Source organism: Bidens hawaiensis, unplaced genomic scaffold (assembly GCF_021521415.1).
Source record: "Bidens hawaiensis isolate Kalapana, Puna unplaced genomic scaffold, B.hawaiensis_p1.1 tig00041088_1, whole genome shotgun sequence".
Taxonomy (NCBI): domain Eukaryota; kingdom Viridiplantae; phylum Streptophyta; class Magnoliopsida; order Asterales; family Asteraceae; genus Bidens; species Bidens hawaiensis.
The window spans coordinates 108,290-131,989 of NW_027497257.1; the positions used below are offsets into that span (position 1 = coordinate 108,290).

At 39.1% G+C, this 23,700-nt stretch overlaps 1 pseudogene across 1 annotated transcript; it reads right to left on the bottom strand.

The window, feature by feature from the left end:
* Positions 1–382: 382 nt before the first annotated feature.
* On the bottom strand, positions 383–17,524 carry LOC143592595 (leucine--tRNA ligase, cytoplasmic pseudogene; annotated as a pseudogene). Its single transcript, XR_013145949.1, has 4 exons — positions 17,413–17,524; positions 15,403–16,651; positions 1,391–2,868; positions 383–464 (listed from the first exon to the last, which is right to left on the bottom strand). The product of XR_013145949.1 is annotated as a leucine--tRNA ligase, cytoplasmic pseudogene (transcript).
* Positions 17,525–23,700: the final 6,176 nt, after the last annotated feature.

A 23,700-nucleotide genomic window follows, 5' to 3' on the forward strand; every position in this document is an offset into this window, starting at 1 on the left:
TCACATTTGCCTTCGGGTCTTGGTTTTGTTGGCCCTCTTCCCCAATATCCCGCGTTATATGACGACTTTCTTTCTTTTCTTATCTATCTCACCTTGTCTCGGAACACAGTGTTTTTTTTATTTATTTTTCTTATGTAACGGTTGTGCTACCACGATCGTGGCTCATGATGTTGTAGTCATAGCTCTTGTCTCCAATCTCCATAGATCTGCGAGATAGTTTCTTATTATCTAAGCGTTTATTGTTTTTTTTAATGTGTATTCTTTTGATTTCAATGAATTCTGTTTTTTCTTTTGAGTGTTCGACCTGTTTCTGCTCCAACGGGGAATTTTGGTAATAAAATATATAAAAAGTTTATAGTATAATCATATCAGATAGAATATATTAATTAAAGTTTCTTTTCGGAGTAATAGCTTTGTTGTTACCTTTCCTTGAACCACCAGAAGCCTGCTTCATAAGAAGCTTCCTGAAAATGATTTATCGCCAAAATGATGAAACACAAGTGGTACAATAATTACGCTTGTAAACAAACACGAACAGAGCATGTTCATTATGTTCATTAAGCTTTAACTGAACAATTGATGAAACACGAACAATAAACGAACGGGATTTTTTTGTTTGTGTTCGTTTGGGGCTGTTTGGTTCATTCAGATATGAATGAGTCAGGTCTGAATGAACTTCTGTCCCATTCAGCAACAACAACAAGTCTGGATGATTCAGACCTAATTTTTACCATTCAGATGTTTTTCTGTTTGGAACCAAACAGTCTGAAGTCTGAATGAATCAGATGTTTACATCTGAATGGTTCCATTCAGATGTAAACAAACAGCCCCTAAGTCTGTTTGCTAACAACACAAATGAAGGGTTCACAAACAAACAAAACTGAGCTAAAACCAGTTAAAAGTAAATGTGAACAATGCGTTGGACCTAAATAGTTATACAACTATATATTTGTGTTCGTTTGTGTTTACTAAATGAACAAAACACTTTTTTCATATTAGATCGTGTATTAAGCAAACAACAATGTGTTGGGCCTAAAAAATTATCAACCCTAAACTAAATAGCATTGACTTTATTCTTTTCTATAGAAATGCGTACATTATGCCTAATAGAATTGTACCTATCGTATTAATATACTTTTATTGTCAAGTGGGTCCTAAAGATTTTGACTAAGTAACAAAAATAATCCAAGGGTATTTTGGTCCATTATATAAAAAGTTAACAAAAATTTTAATGGGGTTAGTTTGGCTGCACCTTAATTGATGAAAAATGGAACTGTTAAGACTAAAGAAGTCGAATTTAAACTAATAGACTAAAAGGGTTATTTTAGTCGAACCACAGAAACTAAAACCGTTTTTAACTCAAAAATTATTTAGAGCAAGTAAAGTAAACCTGAAATTGGTTATAGACTCCTGCAAGTATCTGTTAGCCTTTTGAAGGGTAAGATCAGGGTTTTCAGCCTCAGGCCATCCAGCTTTAATAACAAAACCGTCTTTCTTTAAAAGTTTCCTCCAAATATATTCAGAATAATGAGGGCAAATCGGGGCAATAAGCCGTGTTTGAATATCCATAAACCGCCACATGAGATCACGGTTCATGCCACTTGAGCCACATGAAAACCTATACTCATCTCTAGCAGCTTGCAAATCATAAAACCCGGATTTAAGAGCTTCACGAAACATGTACTCTTTCTCAGTCATCTTTATGGCAAAGTTGATCTCATTAGCAAATACACGGTCAGCATAAGTTCTTAAAGCCGACTCCGCAGCAAGAACCTCCTCCATCCATACTCTCTCCTTTGTGAGACGTAAAATCGCAGCGTTTGCGGTTTCAAACACAAAGTTCGCGTCGTCCATACCATCTCCAGCATCAGCAAGAGAAAATCTAGTGGCATCTGCTGAAAACTCCTCGATTGCTTGTTTCAAAGTCCTGAAATTCCCAGTTGACTTTGACATTTTCTCAGAATTCAACATAATGTGACCGTTACATCTAAACCCACGAGGCCAATGTTCTTCGGGGAATATTGCAGTGTGGTTATAAATACAAAACGTAAGATGGTTTTGTATTAAATCCTTACCGGACACACGGAGGTCAAGAGGATACCAATATTGAAACATCTTTTTAAGAAGAGTTAAATCAATATCAGAAGATTTAGGTTCCGATCCAGAAAGAAATAAATAATCCCAAACGTCATCGGTAAGCTGTTCAGGTTTTACGGTAGACGTGTCCGCACCGAATAAATCCCCTTTCTGTAACAAATGACAGACTGCATAATAAGCCATGTAGATAGTGGAATCGGATAAAGACTCCACTAAAAACTGTTCGTCCCATGGTATGCGAGTCCCAAGACCAAAGCTTCTAGAACATGCCCATTGGTTCAGCCAGCTCAGCGTGTGTTCGAACCCGTGTCGGGTCTCATCGGAGTATAAATTCATGTTGGCTAAACACCCCTTTGCCTTTTCTAGCCAGGTTTCTTCACCATAAGTTATATACCATTGGTCGGTTAATGCAACGACACACTCGTCACCTGATCGTGACATTACTTTCTTCTCTGGTTCACTGTACACGACAGCTTGGTTAAGTTCTAAAAGCTTTTGTTTGATTAGGGTTTTAGCATCTTGAACACGCATGCCAGCATATTCACCAGCAATCATGGTTCCTTCATAGAAACCGCCTTTGTAGATTACCTTTTTAGCAGCATCGAGTTTTTCTCTCTCATTTTGGCTTTTTATTTTCATGTCATTGCATATTTTTTCAGCAGATTTGTCACCGAACTCCGGGTGGCTGATGATTGGAATGACCTCGAAGGGTAATACCCACTCGTCTTTTACACCGAATTTAGCCCTAAAAGGGGCTTTTGCTTTTAAATCCTGCAATTCAATTAGTTACTTCTAATATAATGAAAAAAATATCGATATTTTAGAGCCAAAAGAATCAATGATTACTAGTTCAAAAATATTAACCAATGGGCATAGTTATCAAATAAGCGCTTGAAAGCGTTGATGTTGCGCCTAGCGCCTAGGCTAAAAGCGCCCGATTTTATTTTTTTAAAAAGCTCACTTAATAAAACAATTTTTTAATGAAATTGTACGTCCAGCCCGGATCTTTTCTATTGAATTATGAGGTTCCAACTCAATGCTTATCTGATAATATAGAAATTATTGTAAAAGTAGAGAGTAGAAGATGTTCTTTTACTGTAAGTTAAGTGGTAAATCAAAATAAGTTAACTAAATCCCATTTTAGGTGATTTGTATCTGGAAGTTAAGTGATAAATTAAAACAATGTAAAAAAAATTCAAAAACCCAAATTTGCTCCTAGAAATACGCCTTAACCATCAAAAGCAGAAGACCATTGATTCACCTGAAAATTGCGCCTAGGCGGAAGAGGCGATCGCTTTTAACAACTATGTCAATGGGTCGGTTTTAACATTTTTTTTAATACCGAACTAGTGGGTTGGTTTTGGTTATTCATATTTCCAGAATCGACAAAAACAAACCGACTCATGATTAAGTAAAAACACGGTAAACCGACCCAATCCACTACCTCTGTATGATTTTTTTAAAATACTAAATGAAAATATTAAAGTCAAACTATTGAAGCTCAAATGTCAGATAACAATATATTAAGTGGTTAAAACATTTCAGGCCTAACTACATTGTTTTGGGCTATTTTAATCAGGCGTTCAGGCCCAAACATTTGATGTGGGTTAAGTGAAAGTTCGGTTATGGTTACGGTTTTGGGCCAACACCGATTCATACATACCCTAACTAAAATTTATAACAAACAACATATGTTACCTGCAACGCCATGTAATCATCAGGTGAGTCGCTGGGAACGCTTGAAGAGGTAGGTCCCAGCAGAGCCCAGTTGGACCCGCAGGACTCACCTTGAAGAGAGACGTCTGCGCAGAAACCAACTGGATCCGCAGGACCCACCATGCTCAGAGACGTGACGTCCTTACGCGCAGTACGCAAGCTGTTCCCGCAGGAAATGCCTCCCAATGGTGAAGTACTCCGCCTGTTCCCGCAGCTGCGGATACAAGCCATCAGGGAAGGCCACCCGCGCAGCAAGGCTACAGGCACAAGGCACTTAGCTCTCAATAATTCAGTAGTCACCTGAAGGAATGAGCAAAACCGGGAACAATTCCGCACAAAGGCGGGAGGGGGAATACTCCCGCCCAAATAAGCCAGTCCGATACTGGAGGATCTTTTGTACTGTACCTGACGAGGTATGGGCAAAAGATCTGACCAGAGATACGACAGCTCATTGACAACAGTATGGCGAGCAGCATGCTCTTGTACTGTATGTCACTATTAGCCGCTGCCTACTCACCAACTCCTGTCATACCACGTGCATAGCCGGCAGTTGGTGGAAAATGAATAGTACACAGCAGGCCTGGTCACTGTCAGCCGCTGCCTACCCACCAACTACCAGCATGGCACGTGCGTAGGCCACAGTTGGTAGAACAGGAATACTATTCAGCCGGCTATACCTTCTTGGAAACCTACCTTCGGCTATAAATACCCCAAATGGTATGATCATCTAATCTTATCATATCTTATCTTGTATCTTACATATTATACCTAATATCTGCTCTAGCAATCTCTTAATATATACTTATATTCAAGAGCAATCTAGTCTGATTCTCACGCCGGAGGGTGGTCACAAGGAGGCACCCCCCCTTCTCAGTGACGAGCTCACGGTGTCTGTTTTGCAGGTTATCAGAAGAACCATCTTTGCCGGATCTAACCCCTCGTGGGCAACATCTATTTAACCCCCAGATTATCCGTAATCTGCCCGGGAGCCGATTAGTGTTTCTTCATTGGCGCTATCCGTGCATAAAAGCTAGAACATTTCTTTTCAGTTTTTTCAAACTTCTGGAAAGATGGTTAAAGAAACTCCGGTAACCACAACCCCAGCTACTGGGGGGAATACCGGCGACTACACAGTTTTTACGAACACTACCCCGGTTACCCAAGCCGGGGCAAGTGCAGTAAATTTTACGAACACTACCCCAGTTACCCAAGCTGGGGCAAGTGCAGTAAATAATCGCTCACTAGGATTCACCGATACCCAGTTAGGGAGACAAAGAACGAGGCTCCCCCGCCAAACACTCGATGAAGTCAAAGCGTGGGCGGAAGCACGTCAAAAAGAATTCCAAGCTGAGTTGGATGAACGCTTACGTTCACTCCAACAGCCTGAGGAATTCGAAGAATACTTAGACGATGATTCGGAGGAATCCGATAGTGACGCAAACCCTCGTCATAGGGCGAAAGGGAAGCGTAAGGAAACGGACTCCCAACCGAGAAGGCATTTTGGAGAAACCTTCAAACCAAAAAACGCGGGTGGAAACCCACGTGACTTCTCCAAAACATTCAGGCCAACTGTGGCAAATGCGGGAACGTCCAAATTTGCAAGGGACATTGCGGAAGCAATCGCCCCGAAAAGTGCCAAACAGATGTCCAACATCGGCACTTACGATGGTATATCTGATCCAGACGATCATTTGAACAGGTTCATAGCGGGGGCAACCGTCAGTAGTTGGACGGAACCTACGTGGTGTTACATGTTCCAAATGACGCTTGTTGGGCCAGCTAGAGCGTGGTTCGATCGTCTACCGGTCAACCACATCTACGACTGGGCAGACTTCCAACAGAAGTTTAGCCAACACTTCAGCCAACAAAGAAAGTATACCGAGGAGCAATGGACAATCCTCAAATGCATTCGAGAGGAAGATGAATCTTTACCAGACTTCATCACTCGCTTCAACTCAAAGAAGCTAAGTCTGGGTAATATCAGCGAAGATCTTGTTCGCGCTGCTTTCATCCAGGGCGCGAACGACCCAGAGCTCATCCGCACCTTAACAGGTAAAGATGGCATGCCATCCACATGGGATGCCATTATGACAGCAGCAAAACGCTTTGCGGAAACGGAGAAGCAACTGGGTAGAGATCTCCCCCAGAGCACAAACCTCTACACCCAGAAAACAAGAGAAGAAAACGTCCTTACCGCCTGACTAAACAAAAAGCGAAAGCTAGGCATTTGACAGTCAAGGGTAAACTTTGACACCTCATCCGGCTTGCAACATCGGTTAGGCGGAAGGGATAACGTACAGTCGAACCAGAACTCCAGATGGACGCCACTCACCAAAAGCGTCACCGAGATATTCGCCACTGAGGAGCTCCCATGGCCAAAGGCTCCAATAATCCGACATCGTCACAATGCTGATCGGAGCAAATACTGTGACTTTCACAGGACAAAAGGCCACAAGACTGAAGAATGCACAGACGTAAAGGACATGGTCGAAGCATTTGTCAGAGATGGGACGCTCGCGCACCTCGTGGCGCAATGAACGCTGAGCAGGCTGATGCGTGTAGAACCCCAGTTGGGGAAAACACGAATAAAATTGCAGCTTCAATGCCGGAGACTACATACTGCGTAAACAACGAGATCCCGAACCAGGTGCATATCGGCTCGATGGCACTCCCATCCCAACAACATGGAAGGGAGCTCAATTACACAGTTTGCATGTAGATCAATTCCAAATTTGTAAAGAAAAGGCCCAGAGCCACTTCTAATGGAAATGATTCTCCTTAGAACATCGACGCTGATGATTTTACATTTATACTTTATGAACTTTCCACACGGATATGCCGGTTTTCACCGCATAATTACGTGGAAAGTCGTTGCGTGGGGAAGGCGGCAAAACCCGCATAAACCCAAAAAAACGGCAAACCTTCACGCAGGTCAGTTAAAGGTAAAGTTCAGTCATCCCACTAAATGAAAGTGCCGGTCTATCCGCACGAATCATGATAGAGGAAACTGAACACTAACCTATTAACAACCGCGCGTCGAACGGTTAAGTTAAACACCGATGCCGGTTTTCACCGCATAATTACGTGAAAAGTCGTTGCGTGGGGAAGGCGGCAAAACCCGTATAAACCCAAAAAACGGCAAACCTTCACGCAGGTCAGTTAAAGGTAAAGTTCAGTCATCCCACTAAATGAAAGTGCCAGTCTATCCGCACGAATCATGATAGAGGAAACTGAACACTAACCTATTAACAACCGCGCGTCGAACGGTTAATTTAAACACTGATGCCGGTTTTCACCGCATAATTACGTGGAAAGTCGTTGCGTGGGGAAGGCGGCAAAACCCGCATAAACCCAAAAAACGGCAAACCTTCACGCAGGTCAGTCATAGGTAAACTTTGGTCATCCAACTAAATGAAAGTGCCGGTCCTAACCGCACAAATCATGAGAGGAAACCGAACCTATTGACAACCGCGCGTCGAACGGTTAACTTATTCAAAATACTTTAGAAAATTTCTAACATGATGAGGAAAACCTCCACGCAGGTTAGATGTAGGTAAAGTTTAGCCATCCTACTAAGTGCAAGTGACGGTCCTACCCGCACAATCACGAAAGAGGAAGCAAAACTTCAACCTATTATCTACCACGTTCAAAGGTTAACTTATTCTAAACACTTAGAAAATTTCTAAAAAGATGAGGAAAACCTCCACGCAGGTCAGATATAGGTAAAGTTTAGCCATCCTACTAAGTGCAAGTGACGGTCCTACCCGCACAATCACGAAAGAGGAAACAAAACTTCAACCTATTATCTACCACGTTCAAAGGTTAACTTATTCTAAACACTTGGAAAATTGCTAATTTAAACTAAAGTATGCATGAGCAAGTCATATAACGTTTATAAAGCAAGTCATCCAGTGAAAGTAGCGGTCTTACCCGTACAAAGATTTATATTTCATAATATTCATTACAAGAATGGCCGGGTAACTACCCGCCTACAAGAATATAAATCTATACAAGCTAAACCTATCCTAACAGTGGGAAGGTATCTTCAGGATCAAGCTTCAGGACCACTTCCACTTGGACCCGCACCATCAGTAGAGTGTGGCGGTTCAAGAAAAGCTTTAAGGATAGCTAGCCCATCATCAGCAGCGGCAACTTCGTTTACCTTCACCACTGGATGCGGGAAGGCGGCATACTGATTCACTGCTTGGTCGTAAACAGCTTCAGTATCCACATCAAATAAAGGGAAGTTGGAAGGCGGGATGCCTTTCTCAACGAACCCTAGACCAAGCAGGAAGCCGGCCTTTTCCCCATCCTCATGAGAAGCGTTGAGGGCTGCGCTCATAGCATCGTCATAAGACGTATCCGCGAAGACCCGATGCACAACCTACAAAAAAGAAAAAATACAAGTATAAAAACCTTTTCTATTTACAAAGAAAAGCGTAAAGACATTATGAAGTTAAGCTTACCTGAGACAACGCTTCTCGAAGAAGCCATTCCTTGGCAACCAGAGCCTCTTGGAGGGCAGCTTGAGCTTGGTTACGGGCGCGTTCGGCTTCACTTTTGTTGAGGTTGGCAAACAACACTTCTTTAACCGCAGCCTCTTCAACGCCCTTTAGCTTCCGCTCAGTCTGGTCAAGCACCCCCCCCTCTGGTCCAGGATCTCTTGGAGCTTCTTCGCGTCTTCCATCGCCAAGGCATCATGAGCCTGTTGGAGCGCCTCTAGTTTGGCTTTAAGTTCCTCATTCTCGAGGCGTAGAGGCTCAGCAACAGCTTCAGCCTTGGTGGCCCTTTCAGTTGCGTTCCGAGCAGTTTCCTTAGCCAGCCGAAGCTGTTCGTTAACTGTCACACCCGGCCCTGAACGGCGGAAACAGCCGGGCGCGCGCGAGTGGGGATTGATAATTAAGCACGGGCCATTGCAAACATTCAAAGTAAGATTTTCATTGCGCATGAAATGTTTAATACAAATACATTACATTGTTTAAAGATTACATAAAAACATCCAAGTATAAAAACTGTTGAAGATTTCCACGCCATATCCCCTTCGCGTGGCGGGAACAACCGCGCGCATCGAAGGGATAGAACTAAAATCTTCCAAAAAGCTAGTTTTAGATGTTCAGCGTGAGGTGCTCTAAGTGTGACTCCATGCGCTACCTAGTTATCTCCTGAAAGACACGTAAAACATTTGAATCAGTATAAACTGAGTGAGTTCACAAGTTTTAGTAACTTGATAAATCGTATTGCATCATAGTCTTGATAAAAATCATTCTAAAACATAATTCTGATAGCATCATTGAAACACATGCTTAGTAAAACATAGTTCTGATAACGTTTCCTTTGATAAATCCGTCCCGCGGGTTACGCGCGAACATTTCTGAGAACCGTCCTCGTCTGTGTAAGTGGCGCTGCCACTACGAGCGAATAATACCGTCCCGCGGGTTACGCGCGGACATTTCTGAGAACCGTGCTCGTCTGTGTAAGTGGCGCTGCCACTACGAGCGAATAATACCGTCCCGCGGGTTACGCGCAAACATTTCTGAGAACCGTGCTCGTCTGTGTAAGTGGCGCTGCCACTACGAGCGAATAATACCGTCCCGCGGGTTACGCGCGGACATTTCTGAGAACCGTGCTCGTCTGTGTAAGTGGCGCTGCCACTACGAGCGGGCTCAATCCCATAATACTGCCCCGTGACATGCTAGGCACTCGTCTGTGTAAGAGGTGCGACCCCTACGAGTGGGCGGATCAAACCAGCAGTCCCTACCCTTAGAGTTCCAATGGTAAAGTGATCACTTACTCGAATCTGGTGCACTAACATCGAAAACCATAGATAACCGTTTGCATTGCTTATCATGAAACATAATTTAAACACATAATCGCTTGCATAGCTTGTAAGTATACCATGATAAAACATTATTTCAGTACGTGTCCCTCGCCCCGAAAACAGTTTAAAAATAGTGAAAACAGTGAAAATAGGGGCTGTGAGACTCACCTGTGGTTCTTGTTAAGGGATTAATAGAGATTCGGGTTTTCTTGGTGTTGGCCTCGGAATTGAAGGTCTAGAATACGATTAAATAATAAGTATATATATTAAGATCAAGAAATAGGAGAATATAAGGGTTGGAAAGTAGATCTCAGGGTTATAATCTCGGCTTACCTAGTAACAGGAACGGAATTGAAAATCAAACGGATGCTTGGACGATGATTAGTGCAATTTGCAGTTTTAAGAGAGAATTTTGAAGTGTGTTTGGGTGATAATTTGGGTTACATATTTATAGGCAAGATTTAGGGAACACAATCCCTTGCTTTAGGGGATTGTAATCTTTTCATATCTAGGTGTAATGATGATAAAGTATGGAAATTATTATTATTTATTTAAAAGTGGAGGAGTGGATAAAAGATTCTGATTTGATTTGGACAGGACATGCAGGTCTGTGGTTGGTGAGAGTAGGGTGGCTGACAGTTGACTTTTCATGTTACAGTATGCTTTTTCAGGTGCTTTTGTCAGTGTACAGTTAAAAAGTAGAAATCTCTGAAACACGCAACTGTTTCCTTTTTGGGCGGGAATAATCCCCTTATATCTGGAGATTAGGCTAAGTGTTCTGTGCGTATAGCTTTGTGCGCATAGCTTTCTGCGTGAAGGACATTTCTTTGCTGCGGGTAGGTACGTAACCTTCTCGCAGTCAGGGACATTGAGTTTCATTTGTAGATTCTCCAGGTGGTCTTGGTATTTCAACATAGTGATCAGTCATGTTGAAGTCAATTCCATCTTGGAGCTTCAGACAAACTAACTCTCAATGTTCCCGCCATGCGGGGAGGTTAGTTCCCTTTCCGCATGCGCATAAACGTTTTGGGATGCACCCGCCTTAGCATCATGCGGGACGGTCAACCCATTAGACAACATAAAGTTAAGTTACATGAAAACATAAAGCCAAAACATTCGCGCATGGCGCACATAACATATGCCCACGCTGGTTCTTACATCGCGCGCTCGCGCAGGGCGTACATAACAATTGCCCGCGCTGATTCTAACATAGCGCGCTCGCGCAGGGCGCACATAACGTGCCCGCGCTGATTCTAACATAGCGCGCTCGCGCAGGGCGCACATAACGTGCCCTCGCTGATTCTAATTTAGCGCGCATAATATTCACAATCACCTAATTATTAGGTTGATTACTTAGTTTATAGGGTTGGGAAATTACCGGGTGTCACATTAACAGCTTGGGCAGCCTTGGAACGGGCCTCGAGACGGGCCTGAACTTCAACTTCAAGGGCCTTGAACGCCTTCTCCTTCTCCGCAGCAGCGGCGGAGAGCCTCCTATTCTCCTCCCGGACAGCCCGCGCCTGAGCTACATCTTGGATACGAGCTGCTTTCAACTTGTCGTTTTCACGACAAAGCAGCTCGACGCGCGGCTGCATCCGGGCCAGGAGAACCCGAAGCTCATTGGTTAGCCTACCCTCCTGGTAGCTAGCCATGGCTTCCCCCAACGCACCACTGGGAGCTGCGTGACGAGTCCACTCCACGCACTCCACAGGTGGGCGAAGGGTTGTTCCTCGGCGGATGTTCCATCGTGGAACATACACTTCATTGGAATCCGACACTGCAAAAAAGAAAAAGCAGTTAAGAAAAGATGATAAAAAAAAAAAAAACCAAAAGAACCCTACGCACCTGTAGGGTCAACAACAGGCCGATAGCCGCCAAACCCATCACCTGAACCCAAGGGAAATCCGTCCAAGAGGTCAGGTAGATGGGAAGGAGGCAGAGGTTGGCGAGAAGCCCCATGCATACCTGAAGGATCGGCCGTCGTTGCCGATGACGGAGGAGGCATGGTGAAAGCCGCCGCGGTAGTAGAAACCAACGGAGGTGAACTCACCGTAGGTGAACTCACAACCGTGGTCGCTGCTGCGGAGTCCGCAGAAAAAGTAACCGCCGGCTCAGTGAAAGATGCGGTAAATATGGCACTGACAGCCGGCGGTGATGTCATCACAGTTGGAACAGTTGGCTCAACGGGGTGAGCAACTGAACCAACGGAAGCAGGCGCAGCCGCCTGGGTCGTCGCCTCAGGTAGGCTGACCAAGCCTACCTTCATGGGTCCGGAGGTACTCCTCCCCGCTCCACCCTGGAATGCGGTAGCATCCACGCCTGCACAAAGGAGATAAGTGTTAATGATGGAAAGCTATGAAGTCAAAAATAAAGAAAGTTTGAACTTACGGGTTTTCTTGAGCCTAAAAGTGCGGACAGGCGGGGACGAACCCGATGGAGCCGGCCTCTTTACGCCGCTCACCGTCGTCATCCTGGGCTCTCCGGAGGTGACAGTCGTCGCAGCCTCCGGAGCGGTGGTCTTATCACCACCAGGGTTCCCCGCCACCTCCTCGCTCTCGGTCTCTGAATCAGACCGAGGCACCGGATCGGCAGTGGAGGCCACCTTCGCTTTCCCCTTCCCGCCGGCAGCCTTCTTCTTCCGCACCAACGGAGGACCATCTGCGGATTCCTCATCAGAACACAAGATTAGAGGAATTCCAGCAGAGGTTTCAGCATTGAGGGGTCGAGGGTTGAATAACGCCTTACCTGGCCGCCTGGCGCTCAGAATCTCGTGGCCTGGCGGGTAGACCTCCACGAACCGATCCGCCGTCTGTTCAAGGATGGGCAACTCGTTCTCATCTAGAGCGCGAGTACCCATCCGAGCGGGACTATCAGCCTCCCGCGAATGCAGGAGCGACTGCAAGTCGTTCCCCTCTGAAATAAAAGAAAAACAGTTAGAAGACAAACCTATACAAACAAAGAAGACAAAGCATACCGTAAGGGACAGAGTTCAAACCGTATTCAAGGACGATCGGGATCTTTTGCGCCTCCGCATCCTTCCACACCCGGCTCATCCCGAGCATCACCATCCCGGACTCCGCAAACCGGTAAACCGGAGATTGGACTCGGGAAATCTTTGAAAACCATTCCGCCTCCTGGTAGTTGGAGACGTGAAGGCTGGGGAGTGCTTGCCCATTCTTAAATTTCATGGCAAGGGGGATGGCGCGAGCGGAGATATAAAAGAACTCCCGCTTCCATGAACGAAGACTGCGCTCGGTTGCGCAAATCTTCAAACCCTTGATCCGGGTTATCAGAGTATACCACCCCTGGATGCACCTCCAAGAGTAAAAGGTCATCAGGCGGTCGACGAAGGGCTCAACGCCCAGAATCCGGCACACCCACTCGAAGTGGCGAATCTTCGCGATCGCCATCGGGTGTACCTCGGTCAGGTGTACACCGTGCCTCTCCAGAACACGGTACACAAACTTCGTCAAGGGGAACCTAAGATTCCCATAGACAAAGAATGCGGCATATACCCCGATCTTGCCTCTGGGGGTATCATACACCGTCTGATGAGGTTCAGGAAACTCAGGCTCGAAAGACTCGAGCATGAACTTCCTGACGATGTACTGATATAGATCGATAGGCAGAGCACACTGGCACTCGCCAGCAGTACTCTTGTCATCGGCGTACACCCCAGCCTCCTGGGCTGTAGCCTCAAGATCGTGAGAAGACATCTTGCAGGTATGAAAGAAGAGAACGATTTCAAGAGAATGCTCGACTGAAAAGGTGAGTATTCGCCGAAAATCGTTTTGAAGATGAAGAGAAAAGTGAAAGTGTGGATTACAAAGGACCCTCTCCCCCTTTATATACTAATCGCAATTAATGCGATGAATTTAATGCGGAAGAGAGAGAAATCGAAGGTGCAATGAAACTATGACATGTGGCAATAAGCAAGCTGTCAACAGCTGTTGAAAGGACGCGTGCCATTAATTTCGCGGCCACGCGCCCGAAAAATCGCGCCCACGCCCCTGAAAAAGCGTCTGGAATGACCATGTACTGTCACGTCACCATAACTTCCTGCACGTCCTGACAGTCAGAAGAAACCGTCGGACGACGTTTCAGCAGTTTGGACTGTTCTTATCCTTTCATCAACTCTTCGAATTTCAAAATTTCAGATTCAAAAGTAAGCGGGAAAATACCCCTTACCTTGGCAACCAAGTAACTGTAAGACAGGTGCGGGTACAGTGTTAAGGCAAAACCCTTCACATACTTAGCACCTGCAGGGAATTGAAGCCAAGAATTCCTTGGCAACCAAGTAACTGTAAGACAGGTGCGGGTACAGTGTTATGGCAAAACCCTTCACATACTTAGCACCTGCAGGGAATTGAAGCCAAGAATTCCTCGGCGACCAAGTAACTATAAGACGGGTGCGGGTACAGTGTTAAGGCAAAACCCTTCACATACTTAGCACCCGCAGGGAATTGACGCCAGGAATACCTTGGAAGTAAAGTAACCGTAAGGCGAGTGCGGGTACAGTGTTAAGGCAAAACTACCAAAACCTCATGGAGAATCCACACAAGTGGGACTCAACGCTCCTGACTTGCGAGGAGGTTACAGACCTACCCGCATCATACCCAAAGATCAAGCAGGAAAGTCGGGAATTTCTGCAAGTGACATAAGGACTTCCGCGGGAAGAATCCCCATGGAAAACCTTAAAACTAAACCCTTTGCTTAAGTCCAAAAGTTCACCTCACTTTATTAAACATTCATGAGAAGAACATTGGACTGGGGGGACTTGAAGAGGTAGGTCCCAGCAGAGCCCAGTTGGACCCGCAGGACTCACCTTGAAGAGAGACGTCTGCGCAGAAACCAACTGGATCCGCAGGACCCACCATGCTCAGAGACGTGACGTCCTTACGCGCAGTACGCAAGCTGTTCCCGCAGGAAATGCCTCCCAATGGTGAAGTACTCCGCCTGTTCCCGCAGCTGCGGATACAAGCCATCAGGGAAGGCCACCCGCACAGCAAAGCTACACGCACAAGGCACTTAGCTCTTAATAATTCAGTAGTCACCTGAAGGAATGAGCAAAGCCGGGAACAATCCCGCACAAAGGCGGGAGGGGGAATACTCCCGCCCAAATAAGCCAGTCCGATACTGGAGGATCTTTTTTACTGTACCTGACGAGGTATGGGCAAAAGATCTGACCAGAGATACGACAGCTCATTGACAACAGTATGGCGAGCAGCATGCTCTTGTACTGTATGTCACTATTAGCCGCTGCCTACTCACCAACTCCTGTCATATCACGTGCATAGCCGGCAGTTGGTGGAAAAGGAATAGTACACAGCAGGCCTGGTCACTGTCAGCCGCTGCCTACCCACCAACTACCAGCATGGCACGTGCGTAGGCCACAGTTGGTAGAACAGGAATACTATTCAGCCGGCTATACCTTCTTGGAAACCTACCTTCGGCTATAAATACCCCAAATGGTATGATCATCTAATCTTATCATATCTTATCTTGTATCTTACATATTATACCTGATATCTGCTCTAGCAATCTCTTAATATATACTTATATTCAAGAGCAATCTAGTCTGATTCTCACGCCGGAGGGTGGTCACAAGGAGGCACCCCCCCCTTCTCAGTGACGAGCTCACGGTGTCTGTTTTGCAGGTTATCAGAAGAACCATCTTTGCCGGGTCTAACCCCTCGTGGGAAACATCTATTTAACCTCCAGATTATCTGTAATCTGCCCGGGGGCCGATTAGTGTTTCTTCAATATGTTACCTGCAACGCCATGTAATCATCAGGTGAGTCGCTGGGAACGCTTGTAACAATCCCAATACCCTTATCAGTAAGAACTGACAGCATTGAAAGACAGTAAATAATATCATTAAACGAAAGGGGTGATCGACATGGTAACCCAATAAGATCTTGACCGGTCAACTCAACTAAGCATGTAGGCTTTTCAGGCACCCTGGAAAGATTCTGATAAACAAGATTCCGAGCCGCACGCTCGGTTAAGATAAAAACTTCAGTTTCATTAATTTCAAACGCCCCGTATTTGCCATCTGGCAACACCCATGAATTTGTCTGCCCATACATAGTTTCGGGCCTCAAAGTCGCAGCCGCCAAATAAACTTTCTTACCTTCTATATGTGCAAATTTTGGCGGGAACGGTGGAACCACCTCCATCTTAATGAGTGTATATTCTTGAGGTATAACACCTTCACCTGATGCCCGATCATGGTCAGCACAAGGTTGGCCATCTAAAGGTGAATAAATTGTGTATCTTAAATCTTTTATAATCTTGTTTTTTGATTTCAACTTCCTCATATGCCACCTCACAAACTTATCAAAAAATGGGTTGATGTCGGTTGTGATGAACGACCGCCTCCAGTCAGCACCTAAACCGAAAGCTTTAAGATCTTCAACCGCCAATGGAGGAAAAAACCGCAGCCATTGAACGGGATCTTGAAATGTAGCAATTTCAGCATCGGATAAACCGTACCCACGCATTATCTCCCACTGATAAGTCTCCCGACCAGTCTTTGACACCACTTTTGACTTTTTCCCCTTAAACTTCTCAGGGTTACTTCCGTCACTAGGTTTAGATTCGGGTTCAGGTTCATTAACCACCTCGGTTTCAACTGATGGAAAAACAGGTGGATTACCAAATTTTTCAATCTCTCTTCTGAGTTTATCAGCAGATGCTTTGATTGGCATTCCGGTACAGTGGAATCCGAAGGGTAAAAGGACGTTAGCGCCCCTCAATCTGTGAAAAGCAGCAGCAAACTCAAGCTTAGAGAGTGAAAATGCATGCCCTAAATGCAAATACCCGTTCATATATGGGAACGGGAATGTGCCAAAAAACTTTTCGCCTTGTTTCGCAGGTTGGTCTTTTGCTTCGGCATTGAAAACTTGACTTTCGTCCCACCATTTTCTTACTTCGTGCTCCATTTCTAGAAGCTGGTCCCGCCTCTTAAAACTCCTACCACTGTCGGTATCTGCCATCTCGTTGCTAATGTAACAGAAACTGCAGAATGAGAGATATATTAGAAAGTGTAATCTTATAAACACAGAACGATCAAAGTATAAAAGACTAGAATAAGATGATATAATTGAACCAAGATCAGATATGTATAAACTACAAAAACATATAGAAAAACAGGACACAGAACTTTTACAATAACCTGACAAGGTCAGCACAAATCCTAACTAAATCGAGCAACACAAACAAACAAGCGCTTCTTAACCCGACTCTTTCTATATTATTATTAATTGATTAAAAACCACACACAAAGACCTTATTTATATTTGATCCTACTCCTAACCTTGCTAAAGAACAGCTTCGTAAACGACATCAGTCACAATATCAGTCCTGATATTATCAACGAAGTTAACCGATATTTGACCGGTGATATCGGTGCAAAATAGATATTAACCGATATATCACCGATTTGCCTAATATCAGTTTTTTAATTGTCAATTTTTAGTGTTTAATGTTAGTGTTTTAAGTCTTAATAATAAGTTAATTCTTAGTGTTTTGTAAGTTGCAAAAGACTAATTTGTAAATGGTATGAGCGTATACTTATTGTTTGTATTAAATTGCTATATATATATATATAAATAAATTGTGCATGATATTAAAATTACCGATATCCCACCGCGATAACCAGTATATATCCTTCAAGTTTTAGTCAATAAAAATGAAAAAATGAGCTAAATTCATCTAAGTATAGCTGCTGCATCTAGCATCAGAATTAATAAATAAAGGATTGAAAGAAAATAATGTACCTGCGTGTAAATGTAATGGATGGTTGAAGAAGGTGAATCGGAAAACGGCGTCTTAACGCCGCCACAGTTGTATGTAGTAGCCGAGTAGGGTTTTGTTATGTGTACCAACAAAGAGAAAATGAACAAGTTATGTATGGTAATAATAAGCATTTGTTATGTCACTTCAGGGGCAATTTAGTCATTCTTCAATACTTATCTATATTTTAACATGAAACCGTTGACACGTCGGTTGTCGAAACTTGTAACTAGAGTAAACGAACTGAACCGGACCAATGAGACCTTGTTTGTGTTCGTTCGTTAAGTTATTTTTTAGACAAATAAGTGGTTCATGAACATTCTACCGAAAGCAAATATGTGTGTGTGCTCGTTTATTATTGAATTGAGCTTATTCGTATTTGTCCATGTACGTTCGTTAATATTGTAATCATACGCTAATGAGCACAAGGATAAATGAAAACTAATGGTGGACAAACGAGCATAAACAACCGTAATGGGCAGAGGTCGAAGTCAGAGAGTTTTGACATCTGATGGTAGCTGTGTAATTAACTTTCTACTGTTCAAAACAAATTTTTTTACTAAATCTTTAAATCGAGTCTAATCGGAAGAAAGCAAATAGAGATGTAAGGGTCTGTCAATTTATTACTTATAGTTTTATGTTTGAAAATCTTTAAAAAACATTGAGAAATTAAAACTTAAACCGTTGGACCAACCATTTTCGTGAAATATTACATCTACGTACCTAATTAAATGAAATATTACCTAAAAAATTAAAAATTAAATTAAATTTAAAAAGATAATAATTATTTTAAAGATAAAGATGATAGAAATTTTCTTTTTTGATATCAAAATATACCCTTTAAATTTTTATTCTCAATTTTCAATTGTTACAACATAAATAAAATAATCCCAAATACATTAAGTTTTTCAAATATAAAAAGTTTATAAAAAAATAAGAAACCCCAATCTCAATTTTATACATTCAGTTTTTCAAATTTAAAAACTTAAGTAACCCCAATCTCAATTTCAATTGTATAAAACTTAAATAAAATAATCCCAAAGTTTTTCAAATTTAAAAACTTTATAATACATCCCAAATACAAGTTATTACAAATATATTTAAATAAAATAATCCCGATATATTTAAATAAAATAATCCCAAATACATTAATTAAGCTTTTCAAATATAAAAACTTTATAAAATATTAGAAACCCCAAATACTTGATAAGAGTAATAATAAAAATTTTAAAAATTTATTTATTACTCTTATTACTTATTAAAAATATTAAAATATTTAAAAAAAATTAAAATATTTAAAACAATTAAATAATATTAACATTTTAACAAATTAATTTAAAGTTATTACTTATTAATTAAATATATATTATTAAAAATTTATTAATTAATCTTATTACTTATTAAAAGATATTAATCTCATAAAAATTAATCTCATTATTTATTAAAAAAATATTAAAAGGATAAATAAAAAGTTAAATTTTTTAAAAAATATTAAAAAAAATAGATTTTTTTAAAAAAGATATGAAAATAAATATATATGTTTAAAAATGTATTAATTAATCTTATTACTTATTAAAAAATATTAAATTTTTTTTAAAAAGGATATTAAAATAAATATATATTTTTAAAAATTTATTAATTAATCTTATTACTTATTAAAAAAATATTAAAAATTTATTTATTAAAATCATTACTTATTAAAAATTAAAAAAATATTAAAAATTTATTTATTAATCTCATTACTTATTAAAAAAATATTAAAAATATTAAAATAAAAAGTTAAAATTTTTAAAAAATTACTTATTAAAAAAATATTAAATTTTTTTTAAAAAGGATATTAAAATAAATATATATTTTTAAAAATTTATTAATTAATCTTATTACTTATTAAAAAAATATTAAAAATTTATTTATTAAAATCATTACTTATTAAAAATTAAAAAAATATTAAAAATTTATTTATTAATCTCATTACTTATTAAAAAAATATTAAAAATATTAAAATAAAAAGTTAAAATTTTTAAAAAATTAAATTTTTTAATATTTTTTTAATAAACGAGATAACAGGATTAATTTTTTAAATATTTAACTTTTTATTTATCTTTTTAATATTTTTTTATTTATTAATGAGATTAATAAATAAATTTTTAATATCTTTTAATAAGTAATAAGATTAATTAATAAATTTTTAAAAATATAATTTTTTTAATATTTTTTAAAATTATTAACTTTTTATTTATTAATGAGATTAATTTTTATGAGATTAATATCTTTTAATAAGTAATAAGATTAATTAATAAAATTTTAAATTAATTTGTTAAAATGTTAATATTATTTAATTTTTTTAAATATTTTAATATTTTTTAAATATTTCAAAATTTTTAATAAGTAATAAGAGTAGTAAATAAATTTTTAAAATTTTTATTATTACTCTTATCAAGTATTTAGGGTTTCTAATTTTTTATAAGGTTTTTATTTTTGAAAAACTTAATTAATGTATTTGGGATTATTTTATTTAAATATATCGGGATTATTTTATTTAAATATATTTGTAATAACTTAATGTATTTGGGATATTTTATAAAGTTTTTAAATTTGAAAAACTTTGGGATTATTTTATTTAAAAAGTTAAAATATTTAAAAAAATATTAAAATTTTCAATTAAAAACTGAAAAAAATATAATTTTTTTAAAAAGATATTAATAAAAATATATTATTAAAAATTTATTAATTAATCTTATTACTTATTAAAAAATATTAAAATTTTTTTATTATTAATCTCATTACTTATTAAAAAAATTTTAAAAAGATAAATAAAAAGTTAAATATTTAAAATAAAAATTTATCTCGTTACTTATTAAAATATTTAAAAAAATATTAAAATTTTCAATTAAAAACTGAAAAAATAGATTTTTTTAAAAAGTTATTAAAATAAAAATATATTATTAAAAATTTATTAATTAATCTTATTACTTATTAAAAAATATTAAAAATTTATTTATTATTAATCTTATTACTTATTAACCAAAAAATAAAAAGATAAATAAAAGTTAAATATTTAAAATAAAAATTTATCTAAAAGATATTAAAATAAAAATATATTATTAAAAATTTATTAATTAATCTTATTACTTATTAAAAAATATTAAAAATTTATTTATTATTAATCTCTTATTAAAAAAATTTAAAAAGATAAATAAAAAGTTAAACTATTTAAAAAAATATTAAAATTTTCAATTAAAAACTGAAAAAATTAAAAAAAATATTAAAATTTAAAAAGACAAAAGATAAATAAAAAGTTAAAATATTTAAAAAATTATTAATTTTAATAAAAAATAGTTATTTTTCAATTAAAAACTGAAAAATTAGATTTTTTTTTAAAAAAATATTAAAATTTAAAAAGATATGCAAAATGAATGTATGAAGTAATTACAATATAAAATTAAATTAAAAAAATGAATGTTTGGAGTAAAATAACACAATGGAAAATTAAATGTGCAGAAGTAAAACACCCAAACATGTACAGAAATTAACCATAAACAAAATACTAAACCACAAACAAAAGCATACATGTTCACAACAGAAGCAACCATACAAGCATCATAATGATTATATGATTAAAACATCCATGCAGAAATAAATATAAGTCTTACATGGCCCAAATGTTTCGTTTAACACTAGAGAGTCTGTCAAAGCACTATATTACATAGCATAAAATAGCCCCCAACTTTTTTATGATAAACATGGGCCTTTATTATTTCGTTCAAACTACAAGCATTCATTCAATTCACTCATCACCGTCACTCTCCGGTGGAGTTTTGTTGAGATCGGGCGTAATATATTTCGGTTCTTCCTCCGCTGCTTCCACGGGTTGTGCAGCCACCGGTACTGCCTGGGCCTGGGCCTCGGCCCTCTGTGCTGCCTGGGCCTGGGCCCTTGCTGCTATTGCGGCCGCCACGCCGTAGCCAGCCGCAATCCGTTGCTGTTGACTGTGCCACCGCATGTGGCCATTCAGAGCACGGTCGTGGCAGTAGTTGCCCTGGCAAACAGGGCACAGCAATTGGTTCTGATTTGGACGCTGTGGGGCATCTTGGTGCCCCGTGTTTGATGACTGGCCTTGCGGCGGAGGTGGCGGTGGCGGCGGGTTGGAGGATGACGAAGTCATCATGGTCAAGTGTGAATTTAGTGACGATCCGTTGACCATGTTGAGAATGGATGACTGAATATAAGAATGCTTGTTGCGTGAAGAAGGCTATAGAATAATAATAATGCTCTGAAAGTTGGGGTGAGGAAAATGGTGGGATTTGGGGGTCTATTTATAGGTTTGGATTGGTGGCGGTTAGCGGTTATTTTGACGGTTAAGAGGTGGTTATGTTTGAGAAACGACATAACTGTTGTTGGAGTCGTTTGTTTGGGTTTTAAAGGTGTTTTCAAAAGGCGCCAAAAATATTAGGTAGTTATTTAATTTAATAATTCTTTACTTTGACACGATTTATCATTCGATTATTCGGCGGTTTTTATTTGTGTTGTCTATGGTTTAATTTATTTATTTAATGATATTGATATTATTATGAAAGCAGTTTCAGTAGCAATAAAATATAATAAAATATGTTAGGATGTGAAAGTGATTCATATGTTATTTTATGTAATTAACAAAAAGAAAAAAGTACTTAAATATTAAACCTTAAAGAATGCGAATAAACTTGTCGAACTGGTTTTATTCCAACATAAATTGTGTCGAAGTGAAATGAATAATAATTAACTAATTATAATTATTAGTTAAATTACGAAAAAGCTTAAGAGTTGAGACATACAACAATTACATACTTAGATGTTTCAAACGTCACTTTATTTATCGCAAGGTTATCTGTCGCAAAATGAATAATCTTCAACAAAGATTATTTTAGACCCATGGTTTATATTTGATTCATAGTCATTGCAATAGTCCATGTGATGATTTTTGAACCGTCAAAATAACCATTATTATTATTATCAGTGTTGATTATTTTATGTCTCATATTATGTATCACAATTATCTGTCGCAAAAGGAATCTTCAATAGAGCTATTTGAGGCCCATGGTATTCATCCGCATCGATCGCTGCAGCCTAGCTATTTGATGGTTTTGAATGTCGCAAATAATCATCTATGTATGGTAATTATATATTTCCCAACTTTTAAGTTGCACGATATGCATCATGAACACTAAAATAAGTTCTTTGCATTTCTTCTATGTCGAACAGCTACGCCTACAAACAATATTGTGGGGTGGGGGGGGGGGGGGGGGGGGGGAGGAAACAAAAGGAAAGGTATTGGAAAGGTATTAGTTATAAGTTTTAGCGTATTAGTGTGGCAAACACTTAAAATGTTCTTTTTAAATCATGGCTAGGAGGCTAGCTCTCCGTATCATGATTAATATATGATATAAAGTTCATGAAATAATATAGTCTTGTCCATGTTTTGTAATTGCTAATAAAACTGTTTTCATCAAATAACATATATAACATATAGTGCAAGTGTGCAACTAGTCAGTCACTATCTTAAATTTTTCATGGGTTATGATGGTTTGAGAAACATAGTTAATTTGGAATTTACGTAATCATCATATGTATATCATCTTAGTTTATAGTTAGTCTTAATTAACTTAGGAGGCACATTGTGCTTGCTCGTTTGAGACGAGCCGCAAGAGTTCAAGTGGTCATTGTCCCTTGGCAATGTCTAAGTGGTCGAGCCCAGATTTTGATAGAAACAAGCTTTTTTAACCCGCGCGTTGCGGCGGGCGGTACCATTTGGTGGTTGATCTCAAACTCAAAACGCTTTTACACTTGTATTTAGTTTTAACATGTCTACTTTTGTTTTAAGGTTTTTAGGAGTCAACATATATTTTAAATAGAGCAAATAAGTAAACAAACACAAACCTATTTCATTCAAAACACATAACACTATTAAGTAACCAAACATTATGTAGTCACATTCAAGTAAATCAGTATCAAACACAAAACCAACACTAATGATACGTATGAAAACCATGGATATAACAAACAGAAGAAGAATATTACATACAAATGATAAACACTGTTTTCTTGATTGCATCCAAGAATCGGAAATAAACATAGATGTAAATATTAATAAGTGTGATCATTTGGAGTTGAAGATACAATGGAGTAATTAAAAATCTAAAACCCGCAAGATATTATTTGTCAGATAAATTATCCACTGTAATTTGTCCCCTAACATAACAACATACTAACTTTGTAAAAAGCTGGCTACATCT